At 41.4% G+C, this 21,425-nt stretch overlaps 1 protein-coding gene across 2 annotated transcripts in view; it reads right to left on the bottom strand.

Annotated features, from left to right (window-relative positions):
* The window catches only part of Lpar3 (lysophosphatidic acid receptor 3), a 69,400-nt gene that overhangs the window by 47,491 nt on the left and 484 nt on the right, over positions 1 to 21,425 (bottom strand). The window contains exon 1 of one of the 2 annotated variants that reach the window (XM_013514355.1): positions 21,409 to 21,425. The exons of the other annotated variant lie outside the window; for it this stretch is intronic. The gene's annotated coding sequence lies outside the window, so the exon portion shown is untranslated. The remainder of the gene's footprint in view (positions 1 to 21,408) is intronic. 2 annotated transcript variants of the gene reach the window in all.

The following is a 21,425-nucleotide window of genomic DNA, read 5'->3' as shown; positions in this document are numbered from 1 at the left end:
GGGAGAAATTTCAAGATCAATGTTGTCAAAAAGATACTGAAATTCAGGTACTACAAATACATGTTAAAGTTTTCCTAATTTTAAAAAAACAGAATCATATTTCTTTAGTTTTGGTTCTTATATTTGGTGGAACGTATGATGTACTAAAACCTCAACAGTTTTTTTTTTTTCCTCCAGTACCGGGAACCGAACTCATGACCTTGCGCTTGCCAGGCAGGCGCTTTGCCGCTGGGCTAAATCCCCAGCCCCAAAACCTCAACAGTTTTAACCTCACAAATCTTCCAATGAAAATTTTCCCCCATCGAAATCAAGATGATAAGTCTTAGATTCTTTTTAGAAAAACTTGTCTTGAGACTGAGAAGTAGTTTTGTCTTATAAAAGGTGAGATATTACAGAAAAATTATGATTAGTCATGAGAACAACAAAGTTCATTTTGGGAATTGGTTCAAAAAAAGGATGCTATGAAATGAAATATTATGCTGCAAACAAAAACCACATCTACCATGAAGTTATGGTAATACAAGAAAGAGCACACCATTATTTTAATTAAAAATAACTATACAGGTATATACATACCCAGATTCACACATCCAAATGTATGTCTGAGTCTGTTGAAAAATTTTTAAAACTACAGAAAAAAAGGAGAAGTTCGAAACTACAAATAGTTAAGCAATAACTGTGGAATGAACAGTGGGCCACTTTTAAAAATTTCTTTTCAGTTTTTTTCTATGTTCCACACTTTTAAACACTAGTTCACAAATTCTGTCTTAGAAATATACACTCACTTAATATATTCTACCTTTCTTCTACAACTATTGCTGTGGAAAGTGAAATGTAGTGTTCAAAGGGGATGCCTCAGACATCTGTATATGTTCATTTCACTCTTACCACCATAGCACTGAGTTTTTCAATAACTAAAATAAGATGATTTTCCACTTACAATTTCATGTAATCATAAAAATATTTTACTGATAAAGGACTATATCTAGATGTCACTTTCATTAATTCTCCTATACAACATTACCCAATGTTATTACCCCAGATGTAAAAAGTGAGTAATTAGAAGCTTTGTAATGAGTACTTCCATAATATTCTGTCAAGCTTGTGAACAGTCCATCCCCAGGCCAGACTAACCACAGATGATTGTATAATCTTACCTGGAAATCACCGAACTCTTCAGTGAGTTTATAACAAATGACTGATCTGTCATCTCTTGACCTCCCTCTAACCTTAGAACATGACTCTGTGACTTTAAACAAATTAATGTTATTTCAGTCATAGCATAAAAGTTCTGTTCACAAAATTCCTTCTCTGACCAGTTCTAAGGAGTCCTGTGATTCTCACTGAGAGTTCTGTTTGAGCTTCTGCACCTCTACCCAGTAGCACACACTTCCCATTCTTTTCTCACCAGACCATTCTGCTTCAGCACAACAAGGACCTTGCCCATTATGCTCACATTCATAGTATCAGCGTTTGTTGAATGAATGGATGAATGAATGAATGAATGAATGGATCTCTTATAGTATTTCCCTCCAACCCAAAATGAAGTTTGAATTAAATGCCTTTACTAATTTATATATTAATCACTAAGGATGACAATTTGAGAGGTCCATCTCTTTAAACTATATGTTCTTTTAACTATGTGTGTTCTCTTACGTGTGTCTACACATGTGAGTTACTTAATGTCTGCACTTTGGTCTTACTATTTTTAATTACTAAATTTTGAGTACTTACTCTGTGCCAGGTGCTAGACTCAGCATTTTACATGGATCATCTCTTTTCATCTTCCCAACGATGATGTAAATATAATTAGTATACCTATTTTGCAGATAAAGAAAACTGAAAGATCTGTCAAAGGCCAGACAGCTGGGAAACAGAAGATTCTATCCAGGTAACTTTGTTCCACAAACCCAAGCACTCATCTATAGTGCTATATTCTCTCCTCAGGCAAATGAAACACCAGATGGATCCAAGAATTATCATTATACTTACATTAACTGTAGTATTACAGTTATAGAAAGATCTGATCAACTTATATACAAATACTGCCCCAAACTATAAAAGATAGTCTACATATCTTTTGATCTCTGTTTTCTTTTTTAAGCAACCCTGAAAAGGGTAGAAAGACATTTCTGAAAAATGTTTTTAACTTTTATGGTGAATAGGACACCATATTATTGTTAATTTCTGGATTACATTAATGTTGCTAAACCTGACTCAAGCTGGTTTATTTTGTTTGTTCATTTTTATACTAAAGGGCTAGAGAGTTTAATAGTTCTGATCCAGAAATAAAAGATGCCAAATTTTGGAGCAATTACCACAACTTCAAACTTCAGTAATTTAAGACTTTATAAAATGATGGTTTAGAAGGTCTATATGTGGAATCCAAATGAAAACTTCATGAGCAAAGCTTTCATTTAGACTCTCCCAAACTTGCTTCTCTGAGAAAATGTCCAGCCAGTAGGAATGTGGAAACAATTATGAAGATTAAGACATTTGAAAACCACTCAAACTGCTTTTATTTCTAGCTACATTTTATAAGACAAGTTGCTGCTTGGCTTTTTAGCTGGCTTCCAATAACACTCTCCTCCTCCTCCTAGGGAGAGACATGTTGCATCAAAGACAAGGTCAGTTGATGCTGTGCATAGTTTATTTTCTTATGGACCACAGACCTAGAGCAATACTCTCATCCGTAGAAATTTCATCCAGATGGAAGTTGGATTGTAATGTTAGTTTGTACCTTAGCAACCAAACCTGTACAAGCATTTTCATTTACTGAATTCTCTTTAATAATTCATGTTAATAGAGATAGCAAAGAAAATGTAGATCACCTACAATCCCTGAGGTTCTTTTAGCCACTAAAAAGTCAGGCAATTTCAAGGCCTTTGCACTCGCCATTCTGTCTGTCCAGAAACCTCTTCCCCCAGGTACCCACAAGGCTCATTTCTTTACCTTATTCCTGCACAAGCATCACTTCATCAGAGAGCCCTGCCCTTCTACTCTCTAAAGAGCATCATGCCCCACCCTGCTGCACTTGAGCCATTTACCTTGCTTCATTTTTCTTTACATCATCTCTCACTCTCTGCCACTATCCCACTGGAGTCATGGCCTTCTCTCCAACTAGAAGATATGCTTAGAGAAGGAAAGGATTTTGTCTTGCTATGACACATCCCTAGTGCCTGGAACAATGCTAAACACAATCAGTTCTCAGTAAATACTTGTCAGATCCAGGCTTCAAGGAAGTGTCTGTGTATACCCATGCCCAAATGCCACCAATCCTTTTACCCAAGCTGACCACTATTACTTGCTTCTTCTTCTGTATATGTGCTCTCTAATTTGGATCTCACAACCCTTTCATTTCCCTGGATAGATTTGGCACCAGGTCCTGCTGGCTAAGAGGTGTGAGGAGTGGTTTTTACTGCCAGTGAAGGCAGCTTAACTAGAGCAGACAAGTCCGGGTGGTCTGACGGGCAGTCCTGAAACACAGGCCAAGCATGGACATCAGAAACTAAGCTCCTCTTTGAATATCACTTCAAAAGAGAAGGGGACCCACTGACCGAAGCTAGAGCAATTCAAACAACAACATAAACTAAAGAATCCAAAACTATCCAAAGTATAAAATAAATATCTGTGAGTCCATACTGATATAAATAAATTACTGAATAAAATAATCAATGCGAATAAAGAGACAAATTTCCTGGGCTGGAGAATTCCTTAAAAATTATATAGATATTGCACCCTAAATGACAGTAGCATAACTCCTCATTCCTTAATTGTGGTTCTACCTAGTGACTCCCTTCCAAAGAATACAACATAGAAGGGGAAGGGCCACTGACTTTTCAATGAAGAAACTTAAACACTGCTCCAATCACATGATCAAATTCAATCCTAAATTGTTACTAGTCTATCCTAAGCTATGTTGATAGTCTGTAATCTTGATATGATGTGTTATGAACAGCAGTTTACTCTGGGATCTCCTACCCAAAACCCTTAACTCCAGGCTAATGATGAGAAAAACATCAGAGAAATCTCAATCAGAAGACATTTGACAAGAAATTTGACCGGTACTCTTCAAAATTGTTCAGGTGATTAAAAACAAGGAAAATCTATGAAATTATCACAGCCAAGAAGAGCTAAAGGATACTAGGTAAAAACTAAGGAAACTCTAAATAGAGTTTACATGAACATTAGATTTAATAATATGGGCTGGTGTGTGCAGCAGAGGGGATAATATAAGAACTATACTACCTGCTCAAATTTTCTGCAAATATAAAAAATTGTTCTGTAAATAAATACTTCAGTTTTCTTTAAAAGGGAGAATGCTATAAACTTTATTATACTGCAACAATTTCAAAATAAATAACAGTTACTAAAGTACCACAGCTCTTTGCTATGGTAAAATAAACAGAGGAATAGCAATCTGTTAGGAGCCTCTGACAATCTTGGACAAAACTAATATGCTCATTTTATGGGTGCTTGTTAAAGGTAGGACTGCTTCCTTATCTTACTCAACTATATCATTTCTCTTGAGAAAACTAAACCTTTAACTTAGCTAAAGTTTCCTTATACTGTTTTTTAAGCATGAATCTTAAACTGTGGCACCTAAAACTATTCTCAGTCACAACCTGTTCTTCATGTAGCAACAAAGTCTCCGAAACACTCTATACCCATCAGTAAAAGTCCCCAGAGGAACAGGGACACTGGGAGACAATCACTTGGTGTGCTTGCAAAGATACCTAGGGCAAATGAGCAGCCCGGGTCTCCAGTCATCTTCAGCTCAGAGATGGTGATACGTGGAGAATACTGCAGCCCAAGCTTAGCAGAATAAACAGCTCACTGTATCCAAACACATTAGTGAGCTCTTCTGGCAGGGAGGACCGTGTATAGCATGTCAGCTAGGTCACCTACTGCCTTCTGTTCCCATCGAGTGGGTGGATTTAGACTATGTGTTATATACAGGCAAGCTTCTACCCTAAGATTTGTTTAATAAACAACTCTAATCAAAGGTATTGTTCCCCAGATGTTCCTGATGACTGAAGACTGTCTTAAGCCTCTTGATTAAACAGGAAGGCAGACATGGAAACATACAGAACTAAATACAGGAGGTGACACACGTATTTCATGTGAGCAACAAATTCCCTAACTTAGTGCATCCAAATGTCATGTGAACCTTTAATTGTGTTTACATTGTCTGTTATACAATTTTAATCTTTATGTAACTTATCAATCTAGGAAAGATAGCACACATTTTGTTCTTTGATCCTCAGAAAGTAAAAATGCTAATCAAAATGCTTAAAATTAATGTTATTTTAATGTAATATAACTCCATACATTTTACAATGTAGAAATAATCTTTGGGCCATTGTGTTCATATCTCAGTCCTTTCACTGTTGGAAGGAGCCAAGAAAGTTAAAATTTAAAGTGTGGACAGTCATAGCTGAAAGCAATATTTTTCTTGCCCAAAGAACTTTGTCATGTGTAAAAATATATTTTGAAAAAATTTCAAAGTGCTTGCTTTCACCAAATGACTTTGCATGAGAAGAAAATTATACTTCTTTCCACTGTAAACTTTACAGCAGACTCCCTTGCTCGCTCCACTGTGTGACCTGTCTCTTGCCTCCCATCCTGAGAAGGATATTCAGGAGTCTCTGGCTTTACAGGGCTTGTTCCAGATAGTCTCCCCCAGTCACCAGGGAAGGTCACTGTGGATACGCAGTGACTCGTTCTTGTTTTGGAGATCATACCTGCTTAGGTCAGAGCCTGAATGAACCCTCAGATTTTCCACAGAAAAGGAAAATAACATTTTAAAGGTATGTGGGAAACTGTTCTGCTAATAAGAGTTCCTGAAACTGACCGCAAACTCCTCTCAAGGAATATAATCATTGTATACTTCAAACATGTACTAATAAAAACTGAAAAGAAAACAATCCTAATAGCCCTGTTTCAGAGACCGAGAAAGAGGCAGAGAGACAGAGACAGACAGAGAGAAAGAGAGAGATTCCAAAGAAGAGCTTCACTAATGCTAAACAAACAAGTCAGAGGGACCTCTGGTAAAATTCCACACTTTGACCAGGAGGCAAGATTCATCACTGAGAGCTGAGAGTTCATCATACCCTGCTCATCCTGCCGTGTCTCTCTCCCACCTGTTTGGTGGTCAAGGCAGCCAGGACCTGTAAAAGAACTTTAACAGACACACGAACGCCCCGCCTGGCCTCTTCAGCTGCCCCTTCCCTCACCCTGTCCATTTGCTCGGGACCGGCAGGGCTGGTCAACAGGCTTCCTTGCTTTCTAGCTTCTGCCAAAGAGTGGGACAGCATGAAATGGGAGGGAGGGAGGAGGCTGAGGTTAGGATACTGATTGCTTCTGCTCTTTCCTCCCCAAGTGGATGTGGGTGGCCTTGGTTCCCCTCCCCTTTCTCCCTCCCTGGATTTTCCGCCTGAGGAGTGTTGCCTGGCTCAGGGGCGCTGCATCTTCTCTTGTCAGTTTGTGTGAACTCTGCCCTCGCTCTATAAATAGTATCTCCCGCCAGTGACTACTTTGACTGTATCACTTCTTTCCTGTAGTACTCAACAGCAGGCTGGCCAAGCCCCATCTCACAGGCCGTATGTAGCACTGGACAGCTAGTAATGTAGCCCCACAGGATCATCAACTTTTAACACTGTTATGCGATTTTTTTGTTTTTTGGATTTTTTGAGACAGAGTCACCCTATGTAGTCCAGGCTGGCCTTGAACTCGTGGTAATCTTCCTATTGCAGCCTCCTAAATACTGGGATTATAAGCATGATCCACCATGCCCGGTATATTATATGATTTTTAGCAATATTTTTTCATGACTCAAGTACACAGTGCTCCCTCGTGGATTGCATAGTCATTAACAGAAGTAATACTGACAGTGGAATTCTACGTAACAGAGGGCACAGGGATAACTCCAGCTTCTGTGCCCGCCACACATACTCAATTCAGTGGACGCTTGTGTGTGTCAGATGTTACATGTGCTTACGGACTTGGCTAATAAAACACAGTGATTATTGATAATCATATTTCAACCTATATAAACCTGTGTGTGTATGAAGATAGGCATTTATTATTATTAAGGGAGCATGACAGTTTTCTTATTTATTAAGCTGGGTCTTATTGTGTTATTTCATAAAACAATTTAATATATTAAAATATAAAGCACAAAGGACGTTTTGGTCTTTATAGTACACATAATGTTTCCTGGCTATACCAACTCTCAGAGAGGTAAAAAATAAGTCATATTCCCAAGGGCATGGACCAGTATCACAATTCTTTTGATGCCTCCAGTGTCCCTGAACACATACTAAAACCTTAGTGAATTTCCCTGTGTATAGGAAGTGATTCAATAAATGAGTGATTTGCCCATAGTTACAGAAGTTACATAAGATAAAGATTGTGTTGGATGCCTACAGACACAGGTGCACCCAAGCCTTTCTCACAAATGTCCTTCAGTGGACTAGGTGTTATGAAAATATATGGTAAACTTTTAAGTTAAATAATATTATAGTAAAAGACACATTGCCATAAATGCCCCTCAAAATACTCCTTCTCGCCTGAACTTACCCCTTCATTCTTGCCACTTTCTGAAGCAGTTATCGATATTCTTTTGTGAATGTCTATTTACACTGTTGTAGCTGCCTCAATGTTTTGAAACAATTCAAAATTTTACCTTTCACTGAGCCTTGGGGAAGAGCCAGAAATCACACAGTGTCAGATCTGGTGGACAAGGTGGTTGAGGGCACACTGCAATGTTTTTACAGAGGCCACCCTTCCATTGGATGGCACTGGGTAGAAGCACTTAGTATATTTTTGATCATACCTCATAAAGACACTCATGAAAGAGGTCTTTCAGAAAATGGCAAGATTAATAGGGTAAGCCTGCTCAAAGTGAGGGGAAGTAATTTAGCAGGATGAATGGCAAAGTGTCTTTCACTGTAATACATATTTAAAAATTTAAACGTTCACCATATATTTTGATCACACTGTATATTTCAGGATCAGTTCCAGCTCTATCTGTATTCCTGGCTTTGTGTATCATGGGAATTATCTCACTTGGATTTAAGTCTTAATTCTAAGGATTAGCCAGATTTGAGACACTGCAGAAAAGAAAGGAGAATTTTTCTGATGCCTGTGAGGAGCACAAGGGTTAGTGCAATGCTAACCTGGGCCAAGGGGGTCCTGCAGCCTGATGTGAGGCATTTTTGTGTGTGCCATTAGCCCATCCTCCACAGGGGCATTTTCAGGGGACACAGGCAGCCACGGGGGTTGCTGGAGAGGTGTTACTCTTACAAAGGCTCTGTGGCCTGTAACTTTGAGGGAACTATTACAGTGGCAGACAATCTTCAGACCCCAGGGACATGCATCAGACATGGCTCCTCAGTAGACCACCTGAGGGGCTCAGAGCACTGAGGGGAGCTCAGGAGTATGCACTTTCCTTTCCATCAGTAGCCTCATCTTACTGCAGCACCCTTACCCACTGCTCTTCCAACTGATATCTTCCAATCAGAGCAGAAATACACTTGGGGAAGATCAGAAGCAATCCTCCACTTTTAGATTCAGACTCTGCTTTAGTCACGGGGACGTGGGGAGGTGGAGAATCCTTGAACACTACACTGTGGAAACATCCTCTGTTCATGTCCCTATTTACCACTGCATTGTGAGCTTCTTGGGGCAAGAACACTTATGTGTGTACACGTAAAGCTCAGTATAGCAGTATGTAGTATATGCACAATGAATATTTAACTACCTTGTTAGTTAGTTGGTTAGTTTCAATTATTTGGTTGGAAGTCATGGAAATTGAAACTTGATCACATCGTGTTGAATGTTAACTGATGCTTAGATGATACAGAAATAGAAAGCACAGGCTGTTCTTTTTAAAAATGTGGTTGATAAATATTTGGCAACTGTCCTACAGCATTCAATACACCTTATTACATATTTTTGTCTTAGTCACACTTCTACATTTGTTGGGAGTAGAGCTGGTATCCTTCTGGCTTCCTGTCCTTTGAACACAAACCCAGAATCTGCCTTGTAATGGCGATGACTTTTTAATGCATTCAATCATATTGAATAAGTTCCAAATTCTGTTTCCAGACCTCCTTTCCTTTAGTCTCCCCATGGAAACCAACAATAATTAATCCCTTCTTGAAACTTCCCCCTCTCAGCCTCTATGACTCAACTCTCCTGGGTTTTTTGCCACTTCCCTGAGTTTTCTTGTCTGCAGTAACCATGAGGTGTAGACACCCTCAGACCCAGGTCTCAGTCCTCCCCTTATCCTTTTTAACTTCCTTCCCCTAAAAAGACATCTGCTTAAATTATGTCCTTTCTGTGGATGACCCGAAATAATCACCTTGAGCCTGGACACCTCTCATACCCTCTTCATGTCTCATACTGCGCTCCTGCCTGCATGCTAGAAATCCAGTATGTCTTGGAGAAAACCCAGAAGATTCACCACAAAGGCAGTAAGCACGCTCTCCAAAACGTTCAATCTCCTTTGGCTCAGTGGAGGGAGACTATGAATCCACAATACAAAATAAAGGGCCAAAACTGGGGTGACCTCAGGCTACCCTCATCGCTTGTAGGGCAGCATTAGCAGGTCGGCAGGGTGGTTCAGATGTTCTCCATCTCACCAGTGTTTTACCAGGGCTCAGGACACATTACTTCAGACACTGCCCCTGAGACCCTTTGAGTCCTAACTGGTATAGCATCTCCTGTCTTGTGGTCTGCTCATGGCCAAGCACTCTGGTCATACATAGCCTTGTGGATTCTCACTCAGCTCCCAACCTGGTGTTTGGTTTCTGGACTTCCCCTGAGATTGGATCTCAGCTTCTTCTCACATGAACTTCCCATTACGAACCTCACCACACAACCAGCCTCTAACCGTCAGGCTGCATTAAAGGGCCAGCAGGACCCCAGACTCCATCTTGGAGAAGCCTTATTCTGCAGGGTGTGACCCTGAACTCGCAGCCTTCTCCTAACTCACTTGCCTGTAATTGCACATTGTCTTGGGAATTCTCTTACAATTATTTCTTTGTATTATATTTTAAATTTGTGTTCTGCAAGGCAGATTGCTACAGCATGTTTTCCTTTTCTTACAGAGTAGCGAACTAGTTCAGCACCTAGACATCCAGCTGGATACTCCCTCTTCCCTTCTCCCTCCAGCCCACTTACGTGACTAAGTGCCTGCCAGCATGTTATGTGCACAAATGTTATGTGCTGCCTTGAAACACTGAGTTTGCGCTCTTTTCCTTTCCTGCAAGTTGGAACACAAACGGGCTTGTGACCAGGTACTGAGCGTTCAGACCATGGCAAAGCCCGAGGGCAGCAAAATCAAAGCAATGCATGGGCTCGTGTGTATCAGTGAGCAAATAAGGACAGACATTGAGAATAAATACTTAGGAAGGATTATAACAATTTAGCATTGCTGTAAGTCAAAATACACCATCAATAAACAATCTCTGAGCACAACACAGACCAAAAATTTTGGTGTTTGATAAAAAAAGAAAAAACGCAGAGATTTTGAGAAGCAATTCCCTAGTGGGGATCAAGGGAGTGAGAAGAAAAAGACCCTTTGAACATGTGCAACTCACTGCTGGGCTCTACACAGGAGAAAAAAATAAACTTCTGTTTTCTTTAAGTCACTGTATTTATAGCCTCTCTGTCTGAGAAGTCTGTAGTTGTAGGTGAAAAATTAGAGAGAAACAACCTGAGCAAGTATCGCCTGCTCCTTGCAGCTTTTAACAAGGTATTACCCAGAAGAGATGGGCTCAGGCAGGAACTGTCTCTCACTTCCGTGAGACATGCAACTGGCATGCTGGAGGTTTCAACTGTTCCTGCTGTAACACCTCCATTTAACAAGGCCTGAGGACAAAGTAATCCTATAACTACACAAAACAGCAGTAGTCCAGGAAAGACTTTCTCCTGCCTGAGTGTGGGCTCAGGGCCTCGGTGTCTGACCTTCAGACCTATCACTTTCCCTCGAGTGATGCTCACAACATAGCAGCTGGCAGGAGTAGAAAGGGCAGGAAGAGAAAGCAAAGAGGAAACACAGATTCTGGGTTCAAATAAGCAGGTGCTCTGAGCGGTTAAAGAGCACGGCCCTCACGGCAAGCATCGTGCTCAGTGGTGAGACTCAGAAAGCTTTTCCTCTAGCATCAGTTACAAGGCAAGCATATCCACTCTCACCTCCTCTATTCAGCATTCCAGCCAGAGAAATTAGGCAAGAGAAAGAAATAAAAGGTACACAGATTGGAAAGGAAGTAGTAAATTTATGACTGTTGGCAGATGGCATGATCTTATATGTAAAAAATGCCACAGACTCAAGAAAGACACCGCTTGGAACTGATAAACGCAGTAAAGTTGCAAAGCACAAAAGGAACACGTAAGTCAGCCGCATTTCTACACACTAACAATAAACGATCTAAAACAGAAACTAAGAATTAAAAGGTTAAATTTGCAATAGCATCAAAAAGAATAAAACACAAGAAAGAAACTTAACCTTATGCCAGTTGCATATCTCATGGAAGTTAGGAGATAAAAGTTTTACACTGAAAAATACAAAACATTAATGAAAGAAACTATAGATGACACAGATAAATAAAAAGCCATCTCATGTTCGTGGACCAGGAGACTTAACATTGTTAAACTATTTCACACAGCCCAAAGTGATCTACAGATTTGATGCAATCCTTATCAAAATACCAATGGCCATTTTTAAAGAAATAGGAGAAAAATCCTACAATTCATATGGAACCACATTAGGCCTGAATAGCCAAAACAATCTTGAGAAGTAACAAAGCTGAAGACCTCATACTTCCTAATTTTAAACTGTATCACAAAGCTACAATAATTAGAATAGTGTGGTACTGGCATAAATACAGACATATAGACCAATGCAACAGAATAGAGATCCCAGAAATAAATCCATCAACCACATCTTCCACAAGAGTGTCAGGAATACACAATGGGGAAAAGGTGGTCTCTTCACCCGATGGTTCTGGAAAAATTGGATACTCACTTGGCCTCTGGAGTTGGCAAGACTGCTTGAAGCCTGTTTACCCACAAGTTAGTTAGCCTCTCTGAGCCTTAATTTCCTCAGCTGCAAAATGGGTGTAATAATGCCTTTTTCCTAAGGTCAGTGGGCAATTTAAATTAAATAGGATTACATAATTAAAATTAAATCTAAATAAAATAGCCTAAAACACATAATGCTAATTTGATTGCAAATTATTATGAATAGGGCCTGGGAAAGTTATTTATAATTTTTATTTATATTTATATTTTGTAAATGAAGATCTAACGGGGCTGGGGATTTAGCTCAGGGGGCTGGGGATTTAGCTCAGGGGCTGGGGATTTAGCTCAGCGGCAAAGCGCCTGCCTGGCAAGCGCAAGGTCGTGAGTTCGGTTCCCGGTACCGGAGAAAAACAAAAACAAACAAAAAAAAACAAAAAAAAAGATCTAACTTTGGTTATTGGGCTGAAGAGTGACACAGCAAAGGTAAAGGCCTCGTGACTCTTGGGCTTAGGGGAGCTGGCACAGACTTCGTGCTCCAGGGGGAACTGGTTTCCAAGAGGTAGGTAAAGGAGCCCACCACAGAGGACAGAGAGGAACCATCTCCCTCAGGCAGGGCGGTTCACCAGAATAACAACCCCAGAGCCAGGGCTTTCTCTACTCCCTGCTCAGACTCACTAGTATATTTCCTTACTTCCATGGAAAATTTTTAGTCCCAGATGAACATGTATAATTCGGAAAGAAGGAGTCAGCCAGCTGGGCTGAAAACTGACGCTTAACATTCTAACTACAGCTGTTTCCAGCTTGTCATGGTTGGATTTTTGATTTTATGACTTGACAATGCTGCACAGACACGTACATTCGATGGAAACTGTGCTTTGAATTTTGAACCTTGATCTTTTCCTAGGCTGCCAATGGATACTGTTTTGATGCTGGGTATTGGCAGCAAGAGACAAATCCACACGATCATGAGGGAAAACAAGGTGCTGTGTGGCTAAGCTAGGAGGTTCAGTAAGTTAGGTTACTAAATTCATTTTGAACCTACAATATTTTCCACTTATGATGGATTTATCAGGGCATCAGCCCATGGTAGGTCAAGGAGCATTTGTCCACTATGATACCTCTAGATCACTCCAGGGAAAGCGTAGAGTGGCCCATCAGGATACAGTCACAGGACACGCTGAAGAGTTTCAGGGAGGAGGCTCAGCCCTTTCCCCATCTGATCCCACAGTGAGATGGGCAGTGCAGCGTCCCCACTTCACAGTAACTGGGAGGTGGGTTCACTCTGATCTGCTCTCCTCCTGGCCCAAGCTCCTTCACCACACTGATCACAGGAGCCTCCCTTTGGTGGCCAGTTCTCTACTTCCACGAGAAATGAAAGTGCACATGTGTTTGCCGTATTGTCAATAATGCCTTTTATAAACATTTACTGATTCTAGAAGACACATGATCTGAGTGTAGTAAATAGCAATAAAAAGTTTTAAGTGCATCTTTCTTAGAATTTGTGACACAAATTCATGGAAGAAAAGTCCATATGATCAAATGAAAATAGCAGCAAATAAAACTCTAAATATGTGAGAGAAAATAGCAATGATTGGTCTGTTTGCCTGTTTCAGAAAAAGCCCCAAAGTTGGTTTGTATCTAGAATGATGTAACGTAACTTTACACTTTTTTCTAAAACATTTTACTCTTCCATCAACAAAACAGAGTGTACTGGTTGAAGAAGAGTACAGACTTCAATTCTCTGACTGTAAGAAATTAGGGTGGAAATAACCTGAAAAAGATTAGTAACTACCTGGTAGCAATCATGGAAACTTAACCTTGCTGGCTTTCCTCTTCATTTCCCTCCATCAGGTGTTTCTAGCCCTTGTTTTGCATCTGTGCGGGGCTGCAGGCATGTAATAGAGAAGTTCCGCTGGTCCTGGTAGAATGGATTCTTCCCAGGCACTGATTCTTCTTATCCTTGTCCAGTTAACAGCTACTGATTGTTTGTGATAAGCAAGACAAAGCAATGTACAAAACTATCTATGTGAAATGCCTTCGGTAAGCTTGGAATCTGCAGCAGTGGATTCCCCACCAGGGCTAAGACTCTCTCCTTCCCAGAGGCACTGACATGTGTAGAGATACTTACGATCATCACAGCTGGAGCTGCTATTGTATCTACTAAGTAGATGCCAGGAATGCTCCTGGACATGTACAGGCAGCCCTCCACACAGAGAATTATACATGCAGTCTAACCTGTCAGAAGTGCCAAGTTTCAGAATTCTTCCTATTGCGTGAGTTAGAAAGGCATACTGTAGGGATAAGCATGGTAGGAGCTGAAACAGAGAGAAAAGTGAAGGGCTGTTAAGCAGACGACATTTAAAGTAATAGTCAAGTATAGAAAAAATGTGGTTAAAAAAAGAACTTTCATAACACGTTGCTGAGAACACAAACTGATATTTTCAGCATGGCAATTTGGCAATGTATACCAAAAGCCATAAGTGTACACACCACTCCTACCTTTGCTCTCCTTCTATCTCTGTTTTCTTTTCTCTTCCCTTCCCTTCCCTTTTCTTTTCTTCCCTCCCACAATACTGTGGTCACCATGTGGCTAAGGATGCACTACGGTGACAGGGAGTGTGGACAGGTGCACACAGGCATGGGCTGTGGTTGCGTCACACAGAGCAGCGAGCTGGAGGCGCCAGAGGCTGATGATGAAGCTGCCCAGAGACACAGGCTAGCAGATCCAGCAGCCAAGAACCCTAGGTGAGGAGGGGGAAAGAGGAAGTGGGCAGAAGAGGCAGGATCCCCTGCGGTCAAGAGACTGGTTACTGAAGATAATAGGAGTGAAGATTCTAACTGCCTAAGAAGATACATACAAATATAAAGGGGAAAGAACAGAAAGGTCTCTGAGTGTTGGGCTGAAATTGGAGTTACTAGGATGAATATAGGATTTTATAATTTATGGCCTACTATAGAAAAACTTATAAATTTATACATGCATATGTATGTGTGCACGTGCATTTCCCATTCTGTCCTCTGAGAGATCTAGAAGCAATGACAACACAGAAACAATGGGCACATCAACCGTCCATGTTTTGGTGTCTACGTAATGTTCTCATGTTGCACCCTGGATCTCTAATCTTATTCATTCTATATAACTGCAACTTTGTACCTTTTGATCTGCATCTTCCCATTTCCCCTGATCACCTTCCCTGCAATGTCAGACATGAGGAAAATTGTTAGTAATCTTGTATACTGATACTTTGCCAAGAGAATAGATTTTAGGTACTCTTACCATACACACACAAAGATAACTATAAGAGATGATGATATATGTTCATGTGCTTAACTATAGTAATCATTTCCCTATCCACAGGTACATTAAAGTGAGTATATCAAAACAGCATGTTGTAGCCATTAAATGTATACAACTCAAAAAAGAAAAAAGAATCCCACTGTACTAAAAGGGAGAAGAAATTAGGTCTGTAAACACCCCTGATCAGCATAGAACATTTTGTGATACCAGAAAATAAATGCTCAATAAACAGGCTTGTGTCAAAGGACACAGGAGCCAACTTCACAAAATTCCCAGTGACCCAATTTAAATAATGACAGTAAAAGATTTCAGTGTGATGCATACAAAAGGAATCCATAGATATTTCCTCAGATAAACGAAAAAAAAATGAAAGTGTAAGTTCTTTCTTATAATAAAATGCCAAGTAATATACTTTCTGTGGAAGTAAAGAACCACACTGTATCAACCCTTCCAAATGTAGCTGATTTGGGCTCACCCAAATCACTGAAGAGTAAGTCTGGGTGTAGGTTTAATGAGGCACCATTACCATAACCTTACAGTACTTCCTCACAAACACTAATAAATTTCCAAGGATAAGTAGTTGATTTAAGGTGGGAAAATCTGATGGCACAAATGCACTGAGGTGATCAAAGTCAATATTCCAGGGGTGGGATGGCCTGGCATCATGCACCTTTCATTGTGAGGAGCAGGTTCGTTCCTGCAGTATTTCTGCTAACACTGTAAGATCTGAATCTCGCCCTAAGGAAACACCTGACAGATCCTGGTTGAGTGTCATTCTACAAGATATAAGATCTATACTCCGCAAGGACCTTAGGGATAGGGAAAGTTTGAGGAAACACTCCAGGAGAGATACGATAAGTAGATGCCACACGAGTGTAGATAACATCGGAAAGAAACATTTGGGGGATATGATGAACTAAGAATGGATTCTCTGGATTGAATGGTATTTTTAGACCAATGTCCACTCCCTTATTTGATGGTTACATGCTGTTCTAGAGGATGAAAATGTACCTCCTTTAAAAAAAATTGCTGGAATGTTCCATGATAGAAGAGAATAATACACTACCTGCAGTGTGCCTTCAAAATATTCAAAATAAAGACTAATGATTATATGTGATATATATTTTATATTGACATATGATATCTTAAATTGAAATTATAGATAATATATGGATATATAAGGCATGCATTTTATTTTGAAATTATATATTTACATACCGATATACACAGAGACATAGGAGACGGGAGACAGACTGATGTTTTGATTGTAATGTCACAGGAGCATTGAAAATGATTATACAGTTGTCCCTTGGTATCTTTGGGGAGTTTCTTTCCAAACTCCTATGGACTGTACCAAAATCCATGTACAGTCAAACTGTTATATAAAGTGGCACAGAATGTGCCTATAACTATACACATTCTCCTGTACACATTCAATCATCTCTATTTTACTTTTAGTAAATATTTAATAAAGTGTAAGTGCTGCATAAATAATTACAATCTGTTTATTGGGGGAAATTGGAATTGAGGGGGTTTTTTTTTTTTTCGGCCCGGTTCCTTTTTTCCCTTGATTTTTTTAATCCGTGGTTCATTGGAGCTGTAACTGTGGAAATCACGAGGAAGGTTGGGAATGACTTACTGTCTTTTCACCAGACCTATATGATAGTGTTGGTCCAGAGAAAGAGCCCGCAGTCAAACGACTGGCATGAAAAGTCCAGCAGGACAGGAGGCAAACGATATTCTCCCAGCAGACTCTATAACTGATTCCTTGCTTTGGTAACGAGTCGCTGCCAAGGCTATGGGCCTTACCTGTGGATTTCTAGCTCTCCTTGGGGAGCGAAGGCCCCTGACTGTCCCCAGTGCCCACCTTTGACTAACATGGTCTGAGGATGTCTGGGGAAATCTCCAGAATTCCTATAGAAGGTGGGATTTGCAGCAACCTGACTTAAAAGAGAGACCACAGGTCTGCCTTAAAGCTTTATTCACAAAACAAGCACACTGCTTTCTATGCAGACTGCTTTATTTGCTTGAAGGTCTTTGGGTGACTGGTGCATTTATAAGGGGAGCTCATGTTTCTCCAGTCCAGCCCTGCCATCTGCTAAGCCATTCCTTGATTACACCACGACTCTACACACGGCTGAGCCAAGGTCAGGGTTAGCCGACTCTGCATCTGAATCTCCAGGGAACATGGAATACTCAGGGGGAGGTGATGAGTAATTAGAGGGGCTGACTGACATTCTCAGGAATGGTTGGGGCAGGCAGTGCTGGGAGGGTGGTTTTCCAGAGTGACATGCTGTCTGGCCCAACCTGAGGCGTATGAGTGATTCACGTACAAACAGGAGAGACAAGGTTCACGGGAGCGAGGCAGTGTCAGGGGTCACACGCAGTGATTGTCAGGGGTCACACCCAGTGACTGTAGGTGGACAGGACAGCAGGTTAAGGGTCAAGGGCTGCAGAGAGGCAGAAGAGGACACAGGTCTGAGAGAGGGTGAAAAGGCAGACGAGTATAAAGCCAGGATGTTGGAACCTTTCTCTTAGTGAGTACTACTTTCCTGGCTCCCGGCCAAGCTAAGCGACACACACCTTCCACACTGAATGAAATAATTTGTCTCAGGCAGTGAGCATTTTGAGTCATGCTATTACTTTGTGGAATGAACCTTAGAGACTCATATTAGCAAGAAAGCCCTGGAGAGGAAGGTGGTGGATACACCCCAAGTACTGTCAATGACTGCCATTACCCTTCTGTTCCTGGCCTGTTGAGTTGCTATCTAGCTTTTTGCTTTCGTCTGCTAAGACCTGATGTGAGCAGACAGTACAGTACTAGTAATTTTAAGAAGGAACTAAAGCTTCTTTAGAACTTCGTCCCATGCCTTTGATCATATCCTGTGCAGTCAACTCAGCCCCAGATTTCATCTTCCTCTTGTATTCCCAACAGAGCAGTTCCTCAACCTCTGCATGACTTCAGAAAAGAGGACAAAGGCATACGGATGAACAAGCGAGGCCTCCTTGACAATGAGATAGCCACATGGAGATCCTGCCTCCCATGCAGCCAGTGCTGAGTGAGCCTGACTGGATTCTCCCACATCTGGATGTCCTGCCTCTTTAAGTCTAATATTTTTAAGGCCTTTCATATACGTGGCTGAATGGGACCCACTGATAACCCATAGAGATAGGCAGAAAAAGATTTATTATCCCCATTGTATAAATGATGAAACTGATTCAAGGCTAGCAAGTAATATATTCAAGGTTACAAGAGTTCACAAAACTGGAGCTAGGATTAAGACCCAGACTTCTGTACTCCAAATGCTGCAAGCCCATCCTTTTTAAAAGCACCAACTCTCAGTGTTTATGCAGACAGCTCCAGAACCTCACAGCCTTCCCTTCCACAGCAGGATGGAGTTCCAGGGGACGCCTCCATCTGCACACACAATCCAGGACAAGAGGCAAGCGATTATCGAGGCCAAAAAAGGAGGCTCAGCTCTTCGTGGGCTGAAGAAGCACAAAGCCCATGGTCAGGAAAGAGGACAGCGCCTAAGAAAAGTGTGCACAGCATCTCTAACTCACCCAGAGCTCCCAAGCTCTGTCTTTATACCCTCATTACTGGAGCAACATACATATGCACCCACGTTTACGTAAATGTCAATACTTCAATGTTTATTTCAGAGAGAAAGAGGACAACCACTACTTAAGAAGTACTTCCTGTATATCAGAGACTCTTAAAGTTCCTTCTCTTTTAATCTTGGGCAGTAGATGTAATCTTCATTTTTTTTTTTTTAACAGATGATGAAATTAAGGTTTAGTGAGGTGAAGACAGTGTGTCCACAGTCACGCAGCCCCGCTGGAACAAGGGTCGGTCTGACTATAAAACCTTGCTCTTTCCTTTATCCCACATTAGTAATGCTTTGGGCCTGGTCTCTATCATTCCTGGTCTCTGTCATTTAAAAGCTTGCAATCAGACTTAACCACTCTGTTGGGTATAATCACAAGCCAGAAAGCATTTGAACTAATGTATACTCCAAGGAGAATGCTAATGGGTAATTTGAGTTATAGTCATTCCCACTCGAGTTATAGTGATTCCTCTTGCCCCAACCCAGAGAAATAAGAGCCTGAATTTAAGTTATGGTGGGTTGCCACTCCTCGGCAGGAAGCTGGGAAACCTGGAAGAGAAGTAGCCAGTCTTTTGGCTACTGCATTCCACTGACTTTGAGAGTGTGTGCCTCAGCTGCTACCTGGCCACAATCATGTGTACCCACTGAGTGTCTTTGAAAAATGAGATAGCAGTTAACTTGTAGCATCTCAAATAGGTTCTGATGAGCATGCATGGAAAACAACCATATATTTTCATTTCAGTCTCCATTCACAGAAAACATATGCTGCTCTGCCATATCAAACAACTTATGAAACACCCAGGTAGCCAAATAGATCTCATATGGTACAGTCTAGTAGGTGATGAATGCATTAGTCAGATTTAGAAGAGAGCTGTGTCACTTGTGATGAAATCAAAGCCCCAAAGTTTTGAATTCTGAAGATGAAAAAATAATGAAAAAATTTGCCAAAATGATCTATTTTACTCATTATCTGACAATTAAAACAAGTATTGCACCAGTCAGGCATGGTGGTGCGTGACTGTAATCCCAGCACTTAGAGAGGCTGAAGCAGGAGGATTGCCACAAGTTCAAGGCCAGCCTGGGCTCTATAGTGAGTTCAGTGCCAGCCTGAACTACACATGGAGACCCTGTCTCAAAATAAAATAAAATAAAAAGTATTGTCCAGAGGGTTAGATGTCCATCTCCTTCCATGATACCAGGTCTGTAGTCTCAAGGCACAAGAGAGAGCTCTGAAGTCTTATCTCAGGCACACAACCATCAGTGAAAGAATTTCCTTGCTGGACTTTTTAGAATGGCTCAGTTTGTTCAGACAAGCATAGTGTTAGTAGAACCAAGGTTGTATGTTTCTAACTGTATCATTTGTAGACAAGAAAATAAAAGAAGAAGAAGATAATTCTATTGACTGACTCCAACCACCACACAAACTTGGATCCAATGTCTCAGAGGAAGCAGAGTTAGAAACTACTGACAGATACTCCCTGGAAAATAGAAAGACTCTCCTTAGCGATGCAAAAGCTCAAGCGTTAATGAAACGCGATGATGCACGCATGAAATGATCATCTACTTGCAAAAGAAAGATTGCTTGTGTCTGATGGTCAGTGTACCTTTGTCTCCTACTCACAAGCAAGGACCATGACAAGCAAGGACCCTCAGAAGTCAAGTAGCCCTTTCCTTCTGAAATGCCATCTCAAGACCAAGTAATGAGAAGGGAGAAGGAAACGTGTTTCAGTGACAATGGCAGTTTTGTGGAAAACATCCCTGAACATTATACAGTTTTAAAACTGATCTACGAGTGCTTTTGAGGGTCATTTTAATGATTAATTTAATTAGACCAAATTGCTTACAACATTCACAGTCACTCACTCTTCGAGTTACATGCTTGAGAAATTTCCAAGCAAGTTTGGGTAGTTGCAACTTGCTGAGCAAACGCAATAAAGTAGCACTCCTGAGAAACAAAGCGCTCTTGTCCGCCGGTAGAGAGGGGGATCGTGCGGACTTTCACTAACTCATCCGCCGCCACTGAGAGCCTTACAGGTTTCTTTAGATGCCTCCACGCTGTTTTTCAATGGACGCACCATCGTACCGTCCCGTCCCGTACCGTGTGAAACTAGAGGCAGAAAAATGTGATCCCCCCTCGGCTCCACGGTGAACCCAGCCTGGGCTTCCTCAGCACCCACGGCCGTCAGGGCCAGTTTGGACACCTGTGCCCAGCCCGCAGCCCGCCGCGCGACCCTGAGTTTACATCGCGATTGCCTTTTGCTCCTAGGGACAAAAAGATGGAACTCCGCAAGGTGTGCCACACATCGGCCGGAAAAGTTCTGCCCAGGAGTCTGGAGAGGGTCTGGTGCCCAGGCTGCAAGCCGGGCAGCCCGCAAAAGCCCGGGGGGCGCGACAGCAGTCCCCGCGCCCCGGTCCCCGCGCGAGCCCCCGGCCGAGGACGGGGGACCCTCCCAGCGCCCGCACCCCACTCACCGCTCACGCTCGCCCGC

This window comes from Chinchilla lanigera, unplaced genomic scaffold (assembly GCF_000276665.1).
Source record: "Chinchilla lanigera isolate Chin_1 unplaced genomic scaffold, ChiLan1.0 scaffold00022, whole genome shotgun sequence".
Lineage (NCBI taxonomy): Eukaryota > Metazoa > Chordata > Mammalia > Rodentia > Chinchillidae > Chinchilla > Chinchilla lanigera.
The sequence above is the reverse complement of the archived record's forward strand: the minus strand, read 5'-3'. Positions and strand labels throughout refer to the sequence as shown.